The sequence below is a fragment of the Mycteria americana genome, chromosome 2, assembly GCF_035582795.1.
Source record: "Mycteria americana isolate JAX WOST 10 ecotype Jacksonville Zoo and Gardens chromosome 2, USCA_MyAme_1.0, whole genome shotgun sequence".
Taxonomy (NCBI): Eukaryota; Metazoa; Chordata; class Aves; order Ciconiiformes; family Ciconiidae; genus Mycteria; species Mycteria americana.
This window is the reverse complement of record NC_134366.1, coordinates 99,440,337-99,457,492: the sequence shown is the minus strand read 5'-3', so window position 1 is coordinate 99,457,492 and position 17,156 is coordinate 99,440,337. Positions and strand designations below refer to the sequence as shown.

Below are 17,156 nucleotides of genomic sequence, written 5' to 3'. Positions count from 1 at the left end.
GCAAAAGATTCATAATCTGGCCCCCTAACTCTTAGCTTTTTGTTCTGAAATGCATGGTTGCTCATAAATTGCAAATTTTGCTCCTGTTTCAGAATATGTTTATTAGTGCTGAACTGTAAATTACTGACAGATGTAATTATAAGAAATATACCTCTTATTTACAGGGAAAAATGGTTGCATGAATCATCCACAATTTAAATTACTGCACAGTGTACAGTAATATTTACTGAAGTCTGACTTCAGCTTAGTATACTACAGATTATATCTGGCCCGGTGTACATTCCTCCACAGCAAACCAGGGAGGGGTATTGTCAGCAGATACGTAGCTGTGAAAATCACTCAACACCAGATCATGAATTCCCCTGAAATGAAGGCAACAGAATTGTGAGTGAAAACAGATTCTACATCTGTGATAGCCAACACATCTGAAAGAAATGCACAGGAAGAAAAAAAATGTATTAGAAAAATGGCTGTCACTGTGTCCTTCTTTACCTGGGCAAACAGAAGCAGCAATCACGCTGCAACTCTGAGTCACAGCTTAGTGACGCTTAGATTTGGACGCTTTCATTTTCTCATGCACAAACAAAAGCACCTTAAGGGGATCCAATGGCCATATTAAGGCTTCTTCATGAGAAGAAGTGTTCAAGATGCTGAAAACATGGTCTTCTGAAGAATATTAAATTGGATCTCAAGAACAAAGATGTATGAAATCAGAAGATATTTTCAAAAACTTTTATTGGTAATTTTGTTTGGTTACCAGTTAATCACTAGAAGAACGTCTCATTCTTGCTTTCCAAATGTCTCTAAAAGGACAAAGAAAAAAAATGAAAAGCAGTGTACTGTGTGAAGAGGCAAGTAAGAATTAAATCACAGTGAGGTGAATGTGTCTATTATTTGTGTTATCTAATTCTCCTACACACATCCGTCATGGTTCTCTCATTTAATGAGCTTCATATTCTCTGTCAGATCGTATATACAGAGTCATTGACAGGATTTTTCTCATGCAGTATAGGGGTCACTTGCAAGAATTATAAAGAATGGCACTCAGGTCATCTGTGGGGTAGGATCTGGGAACGGCCAGGACACAAGGAAGTCTCCAGTACTTCACCTAAGGAAAGACAGGTTGTAACCTAGAATTACCTTTCCACACCCGCTTCAGACTCGCCCTAGTGCTGCGTGGGTGAATACGTGTGAGAGTGCCCAGGAGCTTCCCTCACTGTCTTTGGGAATGTGCTGCTGCAGCTCAATGACACCAGGACAGCTATGGAAGCTCTGGCTGCATTGAAGACGACTGGGCATTTTTTAATGGGATTTTCACATAAATATTTCAGTGAAGAAGTTCAACTCACCCATTCTAATAACAACAACATCAGAAGGATTTACTCAAAAAAGAGCTGAACATTATGATGCAATTCATAAATACTGCACAAAGCCATTTGCTGAAGTACCACTTTCTGTAAATAAAAAAGTAACCCAGGTCTATCCTGAAAATCTAACCACCAGAGGTCAACTAAAAGGATCCAAATTTAATTCCTTTGTTATATGCTTTTAAGCCAGTTATCTAGATCATAGTTTTCCATGTCTGCAGCAGCAATCCTGCAGTTTTATGAACTCTCAACACCAACAGTTGATGAAGAGGTAAAGGAAGAATTGAGTGAAAGAAAAAATGGGGTAGAGGGAGGAAACAGCATTAATATTCCTAAAGCATCACAGTCATCTAGTCAAAAGAGAGCCCTCCAGAGATCACGACCTTGGTATATGTATTTTCTGCAAGTTTATATGTTGCAAATTGAGGTAGAACAGAATTAAGTACTAGGGCAAGACAGGTTAGCAAAAAGGGCATAGGCCATCACTGACAGAAAATATCTAGAACATTTTCAACCACTCTTCCTCTTCCCCTGTTTCTGAGAAGAGAATGTATTTGAATTTCTATGTTCAGTTTACAGTCTGGACAACATATTAATGGGCTTTTTTTCTCTTGTTGCTCTTGCAATATTGAACACTTTTCTCAGAGTATTTTTGCATCAGCCAACAACAATGGTGTGTATTTATACAGGGTAGTTAAGTAATGGATGCAGACATTTTCATGACATAACATCTGTACTCTTCTTTGGTTTACTAACCATTTGCTTGTCTCTCTTTTGTTCTTTTTTTTTTTAACTAGTCCTGACAATACATGGTGTCTCACTTTCTTTGTAATTTTTGTTGGATGACTAAATCCAGATAGAGGGCTGTGACATGATGTCAGTGTAAATTCCAGAGTATAATTAGAAAATAGGTAGTTCACTTTTTTCATAGAGAAAAATCTACAGGAGGAAAGAGAAGGGAATTACAAAGTATCAGGAGAGGAACTGTGTTTGCATACGAGTTATAGAGGTGTGATTTCATATGCATGAGTTAAAAACTTAAAAAAAACCCACAAACAATTAATGAACTAGTGGAAGGAACATGCACCGTAACCGATATTCTTCACTATGAGGGTGGTGAGGCACTGGAACAGGTTGCCCAGAGAAGTCGTGGATGCCCCATCCCTGGAAGTGTTCAAGGCCAGGTTGGATGGGGCTTTGAGCAACCTGGTCTAGTGGAAGGTGTTCCTGACCATGGCAGGGGGTTTGGAACTAGATGATCTTTAAGATCCCTTCCAACCAAAACCATTCTGTGATTCTATGATATAAACAAGCTGATGCAGTGTAACCAATGATGTAAAGTTATCTGTGAGATGTGAGGTTTTTTTAGTTTTTTTCTGTATATAGAGGGTTTGTTCTGTATACAAAGCACATCACAAATAGCTTGTAGTATCTGGATGTATGCAGTAGTTTTCCATTTCTGATATCAAAACTAAAAACAATGGCAATCACCGGAATTTTGTCCATGATCCTGTGATTCTGTGATCGAGTCTTTTGGAGGTCTTCATCTTCTTGCAAATACGTTTAACTTCTCTGACTGTGAGGGGTTTTTTTTCCATCCGTAAGATAGAGGTAATGAGTATATGCTCATCTCACAGCTGCTGTAGATTAATCAATGTATACTCAACTTGGAAAGTCTTATGTATTTAGTATTACGTTCACCTCACAACCCGATGCTGAGAAAATCACATTTTTTCAAAATGTATCATAGGTGATGATTGCCCACTTTATGCTACGTTAATACTATGTGACACATGACATCATTGCAGAAACATTTTCAATTTTGCCCTGAAGTTTTCCAGTACATTGATGACTTCTAAGTTCTTTCACGGTAGGTATTAGTAAAAAGATCCTGACAATTCTACCTCACTAGAAGCAAACTCAGCACAAAAGTAATATAATTTATGGACCTCTTCTCAATTAGATAATTTGCTGCATTCTTAGAAAACTCGGTAGCACTGATTTAGACAGGAAATGAAGCTGAAATCTCATGTCACTGTATACTAGATTAAAACCATACCCTTTGCTCACAGGATACTCTCAGGATCAGCCTTACCTTTCCACATACTCTGATGAAACAGTCTGCACCATCCTTCTTCTAAGTATAGACTAACTTCGTATTTCATTAAGCTGAGCTGTAATTGTCAGTATCACAATGTCTGCTGTTCTCTTTTGACTCAGTTCACCACAGAGGGTTGTTAGGAAGGACTTGCTTGTGTAGGAGACTGAAGATCACTTATGGCCCCTTACCTTTCTGCAGAGATTTTAATTTCACTCTTGTCCTTTCCTAGCTGTTGCTTCCATTCTTACTACATCAGAAAAATAAGTGATTTTTCCTTTTTTTACTTTGCCACTTTGTTTTTACTCCATAAATACTGACCTTGTAAGTGGACTTTTCAGAGACTAATGCTATGGGAGTTCCTTCTGTGTAGAGTGAGACTAATATTAATTTTATTCATAACAGAGTACACATTGCAGAAAGCTGGAAGTTTTAACTGAGATTGGGTCAATTCCAGAGACTGGGAAGTGTCATCCAAATACACAGGAAAATTTTTTTCAGCATTGAATGCCCTGGCTTTGGGCTGAATATCCTTTTTGCCTTGAAACTGTAGATCTACAGTCTTAAGTTTATGTAAGATCCTTCAGAAAGTCTAAAGCCTTTTACCTGTTCTCATTCAGAACTACATACAGTACTTACACTGAAAGACTCCCATGAAAACATACTTGCTGCATGCTCTAACAAGCTGCACTTGTCATCGAAAGGAGATGAGTTTAACAGAGCACAGCAGATATGTGTGGATTTAGAAGAACGTCTGAACATACCTTGACGTTACAGAAGCAGCTTTCTGGTATTTGGATGATAATGGAATTGAACATGTTGTCCTTAATGATGCCATCTTTTCAATGTCTTTGTAGATTTGTAGGGAGAGAGGATCTATTTAGTTAAATTGTCCAGCAAGGTAGAAAGAAGCAGATATGCCTGTGAACACACAATCCCTGTACCAACGTCACACATGAACTCCAGCTTCATATTTATGTGATGAAACCATTCCTGTGCTTTCTACTCACACTTTATATAGCATGCTCAGTCTTAAATAATCTTCAGCCCTTTCTTACAACTACTATGGACAACATAAAACAACTTCATAGTAAATTTGAGTCAACTAGATAGGGTTACAGATACAAGGAAGACAGTATAGAGCTAAAGAAAAGGAAGACTGAGAAAATCCTCTTAGGTTTAAGTACAATCATGTCAGAACTCAGCTTGGATAGTGGATATCCAACCTGCCACTGTTGGTCAAGGTAATTTTCTTCACAGATAAAATATATATTATTAGAAGAGATCTTTTAAAAACTGTGTGTTGCTTGCTAAAATAGTAAAAAAGAAGAGAAAATTCCAGCAACTCAGTAAGTCAAAAATGAAATAGTTTTTTGAGAACTGGAAATATTTGATATTCTAAGCACATATAAGAAAAAGAGGACAGCAAGAATGCCACACAAAGAACAAAAGACTCGATAGGTTAGCAATCTATTATTTATTTTCATCTGATGTAATTTAGCTATTCTTTTGTAAAGCTGAGAACTAAAGTAAAACAAAATAAATTACTACATTTAAATATCCTCTGTTGACATTATCTGCAAATCAATACCTTGGCACTGCAAAGTAATGAACACCTCAAATTCCCTTAGTTCCACCACGACCAGAAATTAGCCCCTGCTCACATCGTTGGTTGCCGATCCATTAGATGTTTTTAGGCAGAGATCCTGGACTTAGCCAAATGTGAGTCTGAGCTCTGCACCAAGGTGAAATTTTCTCCATCAGATTGCCTAATTAGGGAGCTGTACAATCTGTCTCCTGTAAGACTTTAAAGCTTTGGAGAACATGCCTACATGTCCAAGACAGATTTATGTGTTTTCATATAAATTTGATTTACCCAAAAAAAGCAGCTTTCAAGAGCTACACCAGATCAAAGAAAGAATGACCGCTTTGAGAGCTCCTAATTGTTTCTGTCAGCTCTATGGCATTTATAGGCCTGGATGCTGTTGAATCTGAAGGAGCGGCAGTAGATTGGAAAAAATATTTTCTCAATTTCTGATTCTGGCTTGCTATGGGGCCTTATGAGATGGAAAACTTTTGGTTTCAGCACTGAAACTAGGAGTGATACTGCTTTCTTGTAAGTGTCATTAGAAATCTAGGAGGATTCATGAACATATTCAAATGATATTATGAGCATCATATGAGCTTTGAACGTTAATATAGATGGCGAGACAGAGATTCATGGGCGGCTGAACAAGCTCCATCTGGTTTACTTCAAAATGGTGATTCTCAGTCATGTAGAGAATTACATTTTAATGGTGGAAAGATATTTCCTCCAAACAAATTAGGTAGAGTGGATGACATATTGGTTATGAAAAATAACTCTTCTGGAAAGTATAGGATGTCATATGAGTAATAAAAAATCCCAATCTGATCTGCTCTGGCATTAGACATACTATTATAATCATAAAATGTAGTTACACTTAGTGTGGTGGAAACTAAAGGAAAGTTTAATCTCTACAAGAAGGTTTATGCGAGTATCTCTAGCAAATTCATATAATGCATAATTTCCTGGAGGAGAATAAGTAAAAATGTAATTCTTTTGCTAAATCCTTTTCCAGCATTCTACCTCATTTTTAGTATTTCTGACTTTCAGTTTAATAACAAGATACCATTTAACAATTACAGAAGAAATACAAAACATTTTTTCAGGTAAATACAAAGCAAAATGTGTTTCTTTTGCTAAAATTTACTTGAACTAGCTAGCTTTGGTAAATACGTGCTTTTTTTAGTAACTGTAAACAGTTAAAACCAAAATCAAATATAATCTATGTTCAGTTGCCACTACCTATCTTAAGTACAATACTTCTTCAGTGACTTGTGGGATATTGGCACAATGGCTGTTACAACACTATTTCATATTGACTATGCTTGAGTGAATAATTTACAAGGAATACAGTATTCCTCAGAGTTAGTTTCTTGCACTTCTGTAACAGGTCCAGATCCTGGTCTCTCAGATGTATTTTTCATCTGAATACATTTCAATATATACATACACAATTGACCACCTTCACTTTGAATTAGTCATTGAAAGTTGACCTGCAGATATTCCTGAAGTCTTTAAGAGACCTGGCTTAAAGCTGCAATGTGTTCATTACAGGGTCAGAGCATTTACCCACTAGCTAATCAATACTTTTGTCTCATATTTTTCACTAAGTTAACTCTATAAAGCACAGGTTTCTAATTAAATGTAGAATAGAACTTTCCTACTTAATTCTGTTGTGTTTATTTATTATGTGCCAAGGGTTCGTGAAGCACCTAAAAGATCAAATTCGACTTTGTCTCTTAGATTCATAGACCTACCCTGCCTTTTCATAAGTCAGTCCAAACCCAGTAGGTGTTTGATGTGTGTATATTCCATGAAATATGTCCTCAGATTAAAAATACACAAATTTAGCCATTGAATTAAGAGAAGAACATCTCTGTTTTTCATGTTTCTCATGATGGAGCTAAAACTATAGTCACTCAGAAGCATCTGTTTCTTCCACCAAATCTAATACAGCCCTAGACCTCCATTCTATGCACTAAACAAGTTAAAATGTTGGGGTAAGCCAGGATGACTCTGCAAATCGGACATTGCTTAATAGCTGGCAACTTGGAAGTGAGTATCAGAAAGATAAGTTGATAGAAAATTTGGTGTTCAGAGTGATACTAGTCCTCTATTCTCACCACCAATCTTCATTTTTCTAGTTTGAATCATCTTGGTAAAAGACAGGGGCATTTAATGAAAAAGCATTCCTTGCTCGCATGTTGTTTTTTAGCCTGAAGCAAAATCTCATGACACTGTCAAGCCAGCATTCACTGTTGGTGCAAAATTGCTCATCTCACTTCTCTCTGCCATTAAAACTGAATAGATTTGCAGCCAACTATCAGGGAAAGGAACGCTTTCCATGAAATTCCTCTTTTCATAGATTTGATGAGTACTCGGTAACAGAGGCAAAGCTACCAGAGTTCAAGCAAAGCATTCTGTGAAGAGCTACTGCTTTTGAATTTCTACAGTATGTTTCCATCCTGCTTAACAGAAAATTGTCTTGGCTTATGATGTTTTATTACATCTATAAGTCCTTCCTTCAGGTAGTGAGACACTACAACCGTATTATTCACAGATATAAAAATATTTACAGTACTCAAATCTTAAAAAAAACACCGCAGTACTAAACAAATCTCTATTTTAATAGTATTATCCTTTGACTCCACTAGCCTTCAATTTGCATTTCCTTCCCAAGTTTCACTTGGTCTTTTAAAAGAGCCACAAGCTGCCTTCATGTTCATACCTTTTGACTGAGAATGTGTGATCTGGACACCATAAATCCTTTCCACGCTTCCCTGGTGAGGCAGTAGGTGTATTTTCTGCCAGGTGATCATCTTGAAGTATGAACAAAATTCACTAATTCCTTAAAGGAATACTTATTGCTAGCAAAAAAATAATTTTAAAGAAATAATTTGCTTACCAGCTATAGACTGACACTTTCTTCTCTCCAGGCTTGTCTAGGTAAGAAGTTAGCCTCAATTACTGTGAAAAGGACAAACCCCAGTTATACCTGTTTCTAAGAGACTTCCCCTCTCAGAGTGAGCTCAGACAGAGAATCTCCCTTCCTTACAGAGGCAATTGTCTCAAAGGTCTCAGCACTCAGAGTCATCCCTCCCCATTTTGACCATTTAAAACTGTATGTCTTTTGGCAACATCTTCCTCTTGGGCCAAGTCTCGAAATGGGACGGTCAGTATTTCCAAGCCTAGCAAAACAGCACATTGCAAGGCAGGCTTTGGGTGCCTCCTCAGCACATCACCTGGGTATTTATTTGCTTGAGTTTGGTGGAATAATTTTGGAAAGCATGGAGGAAGACAGATCTTCCATCCAGTCAAAATTCAGTGTAAAACTTATTCCCATTAGTTATGGAATAGCTATTGATGGCCATAGCCCCCTGCCTCATTTTTTAAAAAAGTTAGGAAAGGCCTTCAAGCCTTATATTATATTAATTACAGTAAACTAATTCTACTAATAAAAAAGAAACAATAGATAACTTACATAAATGGCAACCTTTTGCCCTGCATCACATGTTAACCGACTGTGTTTTGTTTCCCACAGTTTTAGCATTCTGTTTTATTTCACTTGCTTTTACATCAAATAACTCTTATATTTATTCAGTAATACTGAGGACTTCTGTTTTGAACCAGACGTGAATCGTTTTTACTTCCACTGAAAATACTTATGTTTATACTATGTTTTTATGTATAAAGCTTCATTTCAATTATACCACCCTGAGATGTGAAAAGAATTGTTGGATTTGGTGCATTCAGTTTTGCTAAAGGGAAAAATCCTTTCTGTTACCTTCTGTCTTGAATACAAGATGCAAAAATAATTGGGGTGCCTATCTGAAGGAGCAAAATGTGCAGTATAATCAGTTCAACTCCTTCACTATAAATAAATGGTAGATTTTCACCATTTTTTCAATTCTAATAAAAGTTTGCAGTTTTTCTGTTTATTTATACTGACAAATCTAGGTAAATAATGGATAAGTCTGGACATAATCACTGAATTTATAGTTATTGAAAACTAGCATACACTGTATATGGTTTAGGACACTATCTGATATTTATGAAGTCCCAGTTTTCTATGAATACAGAAATTCAGTAATTATTACTGTCACTATTTGCTATTTCTACGCAATTCACTTTAACGTACAAGAATATGAGGTTTTTGGTTGCATTTGGAAAGTGAGAGATGCTTAGCAGCTATTCGTCTGGGTTTATGCTATTGTATATTTTATTAAAAATCAGTGGGAATCTATAATTTTTCCTATATTTCAAACCTTTTTGAAAATGCCTGATTAAACTGATAGTATCTTCTTATCAACTCCCCCAGCCCATTTATATTTATACTATATTATATTGCATTATATTATGCTATATTTCTTCTTATTCTTAATTCTTTCTTAAGAAAGAACACTGTCCACAATCACTACTGAGACAACTTGCTATTTCATTTTCTAACTATAATGGTCTTTCAAATGGTTGGGGGGGGTGTATTCTTCATTTAAAACTTTTAAAAGTTAACCTAAATTTTGAGGCTTGGATGCAAACTCAAGACTGGTCTTGACACATAAGATGTGATAAGTTTTGAAACTCTAGGAATGCCTGGGGATAACTATATTAGCATGATTCATTTGCTAATAGTCTCTGGACTATGATGGAGCAAGAAAAGCAATGGAAAGGGGTAAGCCAAGGTGGCCTGAAATAGTGCTTATGGGACAAATGTAGCCTTTTGTTTTTCTGTATTGATTCTCTCCTGTGACTGTTACCAGCTATATCTGATGCACAGCAGTCGTGCAATGTCTCCTCCTTTACACTTGCATGCCATGCCATTTAGTCATTCAATCCCATGCAGAGAGATTTCCTTGCCACACCACTTTGTCAGGCAAGAACTCTTAATCCCCCCCTGTAAAAATGCTCCAAACTGACATTGGGAAAAAAAGGACCACTCAGGAAAGTAAGTTAAGTAAAGGGGACTTCCTTTATTTTTTCCTCTCATCTTCCTATGTCCCACTGCCTTTATGCCTTGCATTACATCAGGAGTAAGTTACTACCATTTACAGTTCCATTGTAACACTGTGAACATACCTACTTGAAACTTGTTCTTGAGAAACAAATTTTCCAGGGTTCCTTGGAAGCAATGATGCTCATATTCTATACTAGTAGAAAATATCAGCATGCATAAATTGGACTGGTTCAAACAAACTAAATAGAAACTACTTCCTTTTTTGTAACTGGTAAGTTTAATGTGTTGATATGCCTTGTGACAGAAGAAATAGAAGGAACTTTAAAGTCCTTTGAACATCCTTATCTTCCCTGGATATTTACAGAGAGTGGACCTACTCCTGCTATCTGCCCAGCCTTGACTATGGGATCTAGGAGGTTTTCTCAGCTCTTGGGTCTGCAACCACGTTGACCTGTCCCCATAGGAAGATGAGGTTTGGACTTGCCTTCCAAAGCTAGGCCTGCACATTATACTTGACAGGACAAATACATCCCCAAGGCCCATTCTGAACTGCGCTTCAGCCTTTCTTTTTCAGCTGGTGAGTGATTGTCAGGTTTCTTCCTAGTTTTCTTTCTTAAAAGGGAAAGTTAATTATATTTTTTAAAATTAGATATATGTTACCTCTCAGAAAGCCGTTGAAAAGGTATGAATCATTTGCTTTTGGAGCAACACTTGTTAGAAAGACAACAGGAAGGAAAAATCTGAATTCTTACTTTGAGCCTTATACATGAAGGACAATTAGATGTTCTCTCAATTAATGAGGCATGCTTCATTGATGGCTTTGATATAAGAAGGCTTATAAAACTGTCAAAAATGATTCAAAGAGTATTTTTTGCAACAAGACCATGACCTAAACCACCCATCATGTGTTAGGTTTACTAGACATTCTACACCTCAGTTATCAAATGAACTAAATATAAATCTAGCATAAAGAGCTCTTGATGTATAAGATAGCTGACTTGACTCCAAAATAAATGCATGAAAGGCTAGGTATAAAAAATTTGGAATGTAATCTTATAATGGAGAAATGAAAAATTGAGCTGATTCACTGACAAGACACCTACATCTTCTTGAAGATGCTTACTGCTGTTTTATACTTAGATAAGTAAAAAATAATGTGTGGCAATAAACTAATAATTAAATCATGCTGAAGTTGTAGCTAATTAACTAAGAAACTAACAGAAATCATAGAAATCAAAATGATAACAATTAGTTAATATTATTCTCAGGCTACTTGAAAATTTGTGTAGCTAAATGAGGGCAGAAGACAGATTGTTATGTCAGCTCTAGTTTCTGTGCTGACACTCTGAGATCTTATGAAGTCTTGAGTAGTTCTTTGAGGCTGAAATTACAAAAAAGATCAATAAAACCACCTCTCCCAACAGCCATGAATCAAGTCAGCCAAATATTCAGGTAACCCATGCAACTGTCCTACTCTTCCTTCATTAGTTTGTGAACATGAATTAAGAAAAGGATAGACGTTGGCATGCTGCAGTAGTAGAGATCAGTTATGTTTCCTGAAACATTATTTGATCTAATATTCAGGGACATCTTAGAAAACATACTTACTTTTCTACTGGCATATTTATCTATCTATAAACATATGAGGCAGCATTTATCATTAAAAAAGGAATATATTCCTTTTTATGCCCCAAATTAAGTAATTTACTTATCTTTTTTTGTCTCAAAGAATAGCCTATTAGGACTATTTTAAAAATGAATTGATTCATCATTAAATTTATATATCTAAAATAGCATCAGCTCTTGATTTTAGTCCATTAGATGATTTCTGATCCTAAAAAGAGATACAGCTTCTAGACATCAGCAAGTAACATAAAAGAAGCATTAGAAAACAGTTATTGCAATCTGAAACCATTGCATGCTATGGATATCTTAAAATTGGAATAAATAAACATTCATGTTACTTTTCCACTAAACTTGTTAAGAGCAGATCAGAAAGAGTATGTTTAAAAATAACTAAAAATCAATTATCTATCAATATATGAAAGTCTCAAATATATGTAAAGGTTGAAAAAGGAAGAAAGAGAGTTTCTGATCTGTGTTACTGTTACTAATGCCCCTGCCTGTGGGCACATATGTGCTTTTTTTGTGGGGAAGGTAAATGTGAAAAATAAATGTATAGTTATTTTTTCCATCATGCTACATAGAGGAAACAGTCAAAATTAGATTTTCTCTTCCACATTCAACATACAAATTTGTATTTGTGCACTTATGAGTGTCTACCCACAGGAGACATACAAAGAACTCAGCTGTATAGAGATTTTATGATGAGTTTTTACACAAAGAATTATTATGATAAAGATCTAACTTTTGAGAAGGATGTATATAATAAACTTGACCAAAACAAAATGAAAATTCATACTGAGCTTCTTGAAAATGGCTCACCAGTTCATTTCCACAGTTCACCAGCATGGAGAACTGAATCTATTTTATCTTTCTCATGCAATTCTTCTCTTCTCTGTGTGGCTCATAACTTTTCCAAATATGTATGATACAAATGAGACATATTTCATTATCTCTTCTGAGTCAGTTTTGGCCTTGTTGTTTTTGGACTGCAACATGTCTTGGATATTAAAAAGAATTTTTAAAAAGGGGAAAAAGGTTAGAAAAGGCATTTGATTGGAACCTCTTTAACACTGACTGTTCTCACACACAGATGTCAAGCTATGCTTGCTGAGGGGTGCGGAGAAGTACTTACCTACTGAAATCAATCAAAATTTTGCTATGAACATCAGTAAGGCTGGAATTACCCTGTTGACTTCATTCACTGAGTCAGGTTTAGTAATGCCATCACCCTCATCTACAAGAAGGTCTTAAAGGAGGATCCAGGAAATTATAGGCCCATCAGTCTTACTTCACTCCCCAGGAAAATTATGGAATGCATCCTCCTGGGGGCTATCACAAGTCAAATGAAGCACATGATTGGGAAAAGCCAGCATGGATTCACCAAGGGCAAATTGTGCTTGATAAACCTGATCACCTTCTACGACAAAGTAACCTCCTCAGTTGATGTGGGGCACACGGTGGACATTGTCTACCTGGGTTTCTCCAAGGCTTTTGATACGGTTTCCCACAGCCTCCTCCTAGAGAAACTGATGTGTTATGGTCTAGACAAGTGGTCTGTGCGGTGGGTGGGGAACTGGCTAACAGGCTGCACCCAGAGGGTGGTGGTAAATAGTTCCTTTTCAGTCTGGCAACCTGTCACAATTGGGGTCCCCCAGGGATCAATATTGGGCCCAATGCTGTTTAATATTTTCCTAAGTGATCTGGATGATGGGATCAAGTGTACTCTGATGAAGTTTGCTGATGATACCAAACTGAGTGGGGAAGTGGACACTTCAGCAGGGAGAGCCACCCTGCAGGAAGACCTGGATAGGCTGGAAGAGTGGGCTGACAAGAACCTTATGAAGTTCAACCAAGACAAATGTAAGGTCTTGCACCTGGGGAAACATAATCCAGGAGTGCAGCACAAGCTGGGTTCTACCTGGCTGGGGAGCAGATCTGTGGAAAGGGACCTGGGGTCCTGGTGGACAACAAGCTCAACATGAGCAAACAGTGTGCTGCTGCGGCAAAGAAAGCCAACAGGATACTAGGTTGCATCAACAAGAGCATCACCAGCAGAGATAAAGAAGTCATTATCCCACTCTACCCAGCGCTTGTCAGGCCACACCTGGAATATTCTGTTCAGTTTTGGTCCCTGTTATACAAAAAAGATGTGGACAGGCTGGAGAAGGTCCAGAGAAGCGCCACAAAGATGATCAAAGGACTGGGGAGCCTGCCATTTGAGGAAAGGCTGAGAGAACTGGGTTTGTTCAGCCTTGAGAAAAGAAGGCTTAGGGGAGACTTTGTCACCATGTTCTAGTATTTAAAGGGTGGCTACAAAGAAGATGGAGACTCCCTTTTAAAAGGAGTCACGTGGAAAAGACAAGGGGTAATGGGTACAAGTCAATCCTGGGGAGATTCCGACTGGACACAAGAGGAAAATTTTTCACAATGAGAACAACCAGCCATTGGAATAATCTCCCCAGGGAAGTGGTGGATTCCCCAACATTGGACACTTTTAAGGTTTGGCTGGACAGAGTGCTGAACCATCTTGTCTAGACTGTGCTTTTGCCAAGAAATGTTGGACCAGATGATCCTTGAGGTCCCTTCCAACCTGGTATTCTATGATTCTATTAATGCTGGAAATGGCAAGGCTGACTTCAGAAGTAAGCCTTATTTCTGGCTCAGCGTGTTGCATGTAAAAGGTGTATCCTCTGAATCAAAAGTAAACATTTCCAGTGGTATAGTTTTCATCTAAGTAATATTTACTTACCTATTTCTGCTGAGCATCATTTGGGTCTTTCTTTAACTGTGCCTTTGAGACCATGTGAATAACAGAAAAGCAAATTAATACATTTCTCAGTTTTATGCCCCTAATTTGTGAGTGGGTACACAGGTATGGGTATACGGGAGAAGGGGAGAAACCCAGAAATCTAGTTTATACTGGCAGCCACCTGTGATATTGATTTTTGTAATCGGGGGAACTCAAGTTCAAGAACTGAGAATCAGTTCTGATAATTAAGTTTGAGCTTTTAGTTTTGGTATAGCCAAATTTTCAAAATCTGTTGGAGTTTATGTGCAGATTACTGGTTTTGGAAAAAGGAGCACATAATATAAAAACCCTCAGCCATTTTGAACTTCTTTCTTTTCTTTGGATTCTTGGAAACCTGATAGTTCACAGTTCTGATGGGCCAAGAATATACCAAAAAACAGCATTTCAAAATCTATTTTGATATTTCTGTTTCAGTCCTTTTGGGGACAACAAATTTTGAAAAGGTTTGCTTTAAATTTGTTATGATTTTCTGGCATGATTGAGTCAGGTCTCATGATTGCTCCCATCTATTGTGGTAACTAACACAAAATAGATATTACTGTGAGGCCCTGGTCTGGCAAAACAGTTAAATGTGTGCTTAAATGTAACTGATCCCATTGAAATAATTATTACTTTACAAAGGAATAAGTTATATGCTTAAAAAGAACTATGCATTGTAACCTAGCTAGGCAGTCATCTAAGAAGAGATTTTTACTTCAGGAAGACTTTAGTTCCTTTCATAAAATCAGATAAAGCTGTTCCAAAAAATGCGGCTTGGCTCTACTTCAATTAATTTTGTCCTTCTCTCCACAAAACCAGAAATTGAACAATTTCATGCATATTTACTCTTGACAGAGCAAAACAGAGTCCATCAGAGGGCAATGTTGTTCATTATTTACCTGTTTTGGACAAATTCTCAAAGCATTGCTGAACACAAGTTAAGAGAAAGTGATTCATCTTTATTTTTAATGCCCCACTTTCCCAGGCAGTTCTAGTTTAAAAAAGGTCTCATCTAGGCGGAGAGAGGGAGGGAAATGGAAACAGAGGAAGGAAAAGAAAAAGAATGTTTCCATCTGTCAGTTAGAGTTTTCTTCTAACAGCTGCTGATTTGACTAATGACAGTTGCATAATTACCATTTCACACGTGTTTGATAATGTTCTTTGTTTGGACTGCCAGTTGTCTTGATGGAGTACACTCAATGGTGCTATTCAAGAGTGGAAACCTGCTTATTTAAAATCCGTGCCTAGAGCAATTTGAAGAGCATGAGTTCCCTATGTGAAACATTCAAGCCCTCGTTGCAAACATTTTTTGTGGGTTTTTAATTTTCCCTCTGAAAATTCCACTGCTGGAAACCATAAATACACCAATACTATAAGAGCTTTTCTTGATTGCACAAATGCCTTTTTGCACATATCAGTACAAGTGTTCAAGAAAGCATAATCGTTAGACTGACATCCAAATTATTTTACCAGTGCTTTTTATAAGAAGAGATAATAAGAACCAGTGTACTTCACTATGGATCTGATCCAAAGCTCACTGAATAGATATAATTATGCCCTGATCTATCAACAAAGATACTATCTGTACTGATAAGGCTCTCTTCAGCTGATGAAGATTTGTTTCTGAATCCAACATTTTTATATTAAAAAATAAATGCAATCTTAGTAATGACTGAATCATTCCTTCAAGTCATTTGATAATGTTTCTACTGTCTCATGAGGGGAAAGTTCCCATATTTCTAACCTGCTAGGAAGCTAACCAGAAGTTTCATTTAAATTCTTCACTCAGTGTCCTATCAATGAATATTCTTACCAAATAATTAGAGCACCTTAGAAATATAGTGTTAACAAAGAGCTATCTAATTAGAGTTCCTCAAGAAGCATTTTGACAGTGTAACAAAAAACTCTAGCATGCTTTCACCTTTCTGTGTTCCAACCTACATTAGCTGATCAGAAAAAATTAGTTAAAACATCGCCCAGGAAATAGAAGAGCAACTTTGTCATGAAAGTGTTCTTCAAAACTAATTCTGTTTGTTGATTTGTTGGACTAATACAGCATTAGCAAACTAGAATCAAATTAGAAAAAAAATATTATAAAGTAAAAGGTCATTTAAAAGCTGGTTTCTTCAGTATCCAAAAAGTAATACAGATATAGACATATAGATATAGACGTATATTTGAGGGAAGCAATATTTTTCAGCAGCTCTGAAGTACAGATCAGTTTATCAAATATGTATATTGTTAAGTGACTAGCAATTAAGGATCTTAATTTAAGTTCAGGTACTGAACAAATCTAATCACACAGGTTCTGAACACTATCTAAAGTCAGTTTAAAAATTAAAAAAAAAAAATTAGATGTATATTTGGGAAAATGTTTGTCAATTATAGATTGAAAACATTCCTATCTATATTAACATTTGTGCAGAATGGATGTGTAGGCATATTCAGAGGTTACTTTTTGCTCATAATTTTCTCCTCTGTGTAGATTCTTAAGCCACCCTCATCACTGTAATGTAATTCCTTCCCAGTAAAGCTTTAAGCACGCTGACTAACATCTGTCATATATAGTTCATGATCCCTCTCATCCTCTCCCTAGGGAGCGTATGTAGAGCAGTGTGTCATTTTGTTAGGGTTTGATTTGGGGGAATTTATTTTTCACATATTGCTGTATCATTACTTAGGTAGGTAGACAGAGAGTCTGTCAGAGAGTCATTATCTATCTCAGGAAATTATGTGCATTT

The 17,156-nt window shown here is 36.7% G+C and overlaps 2 long non-coding RNA genes across 6 annotated transcripts in view; one reads left to right on the top strand and one right to left on the bottom strand.

Moving 5' to 3' along the window:
* The window catches only part of LOC142405923 (uncharacterized), a 30,294-nt gene extending 22,136 nt beyond the window's left edge, over window positions 1-8,158 (bottom strand). Inside the window, exons 1-2 of the long non-coding RNA XR_012774381.1 lie at window positions 8,106-8,158; window positions 7,956-8,017 (exon numbers count right to left, since the gene is read on the bottom strand). This is a non-coding gene — a long non-coding RNA (uncharacterized LOC142405923). The remainder of the gene's footprint in view (window positions 1-7,955; window positions 8,018-8,105) is intronic.
* Window positions 1-17,156, top strand: part of LOC142405924 (uncharacterized) — a 757,404-nt gene that overhangs the window by 724,222 nt on the left and 16,026 nt on the right. For 4 of the 5 annotated variants that reach the window (XR_012774384.1, XR_012774382.1, XR_012774383.1 and 1 more), the window contains exons 2-3: window positions 10,366-10,578; window positions 12,718-14,269. This is a non-coding gene — a long non-coding RNA (uncharacterized LOC142405924). The remainder of the gene's footprint in view (window positions 1-10,365; window positions 10,579-12,717; window positions 14,270-17,156) is intronic. The other variant, XR_012774385.1, reaches the window with a different exon arrangement.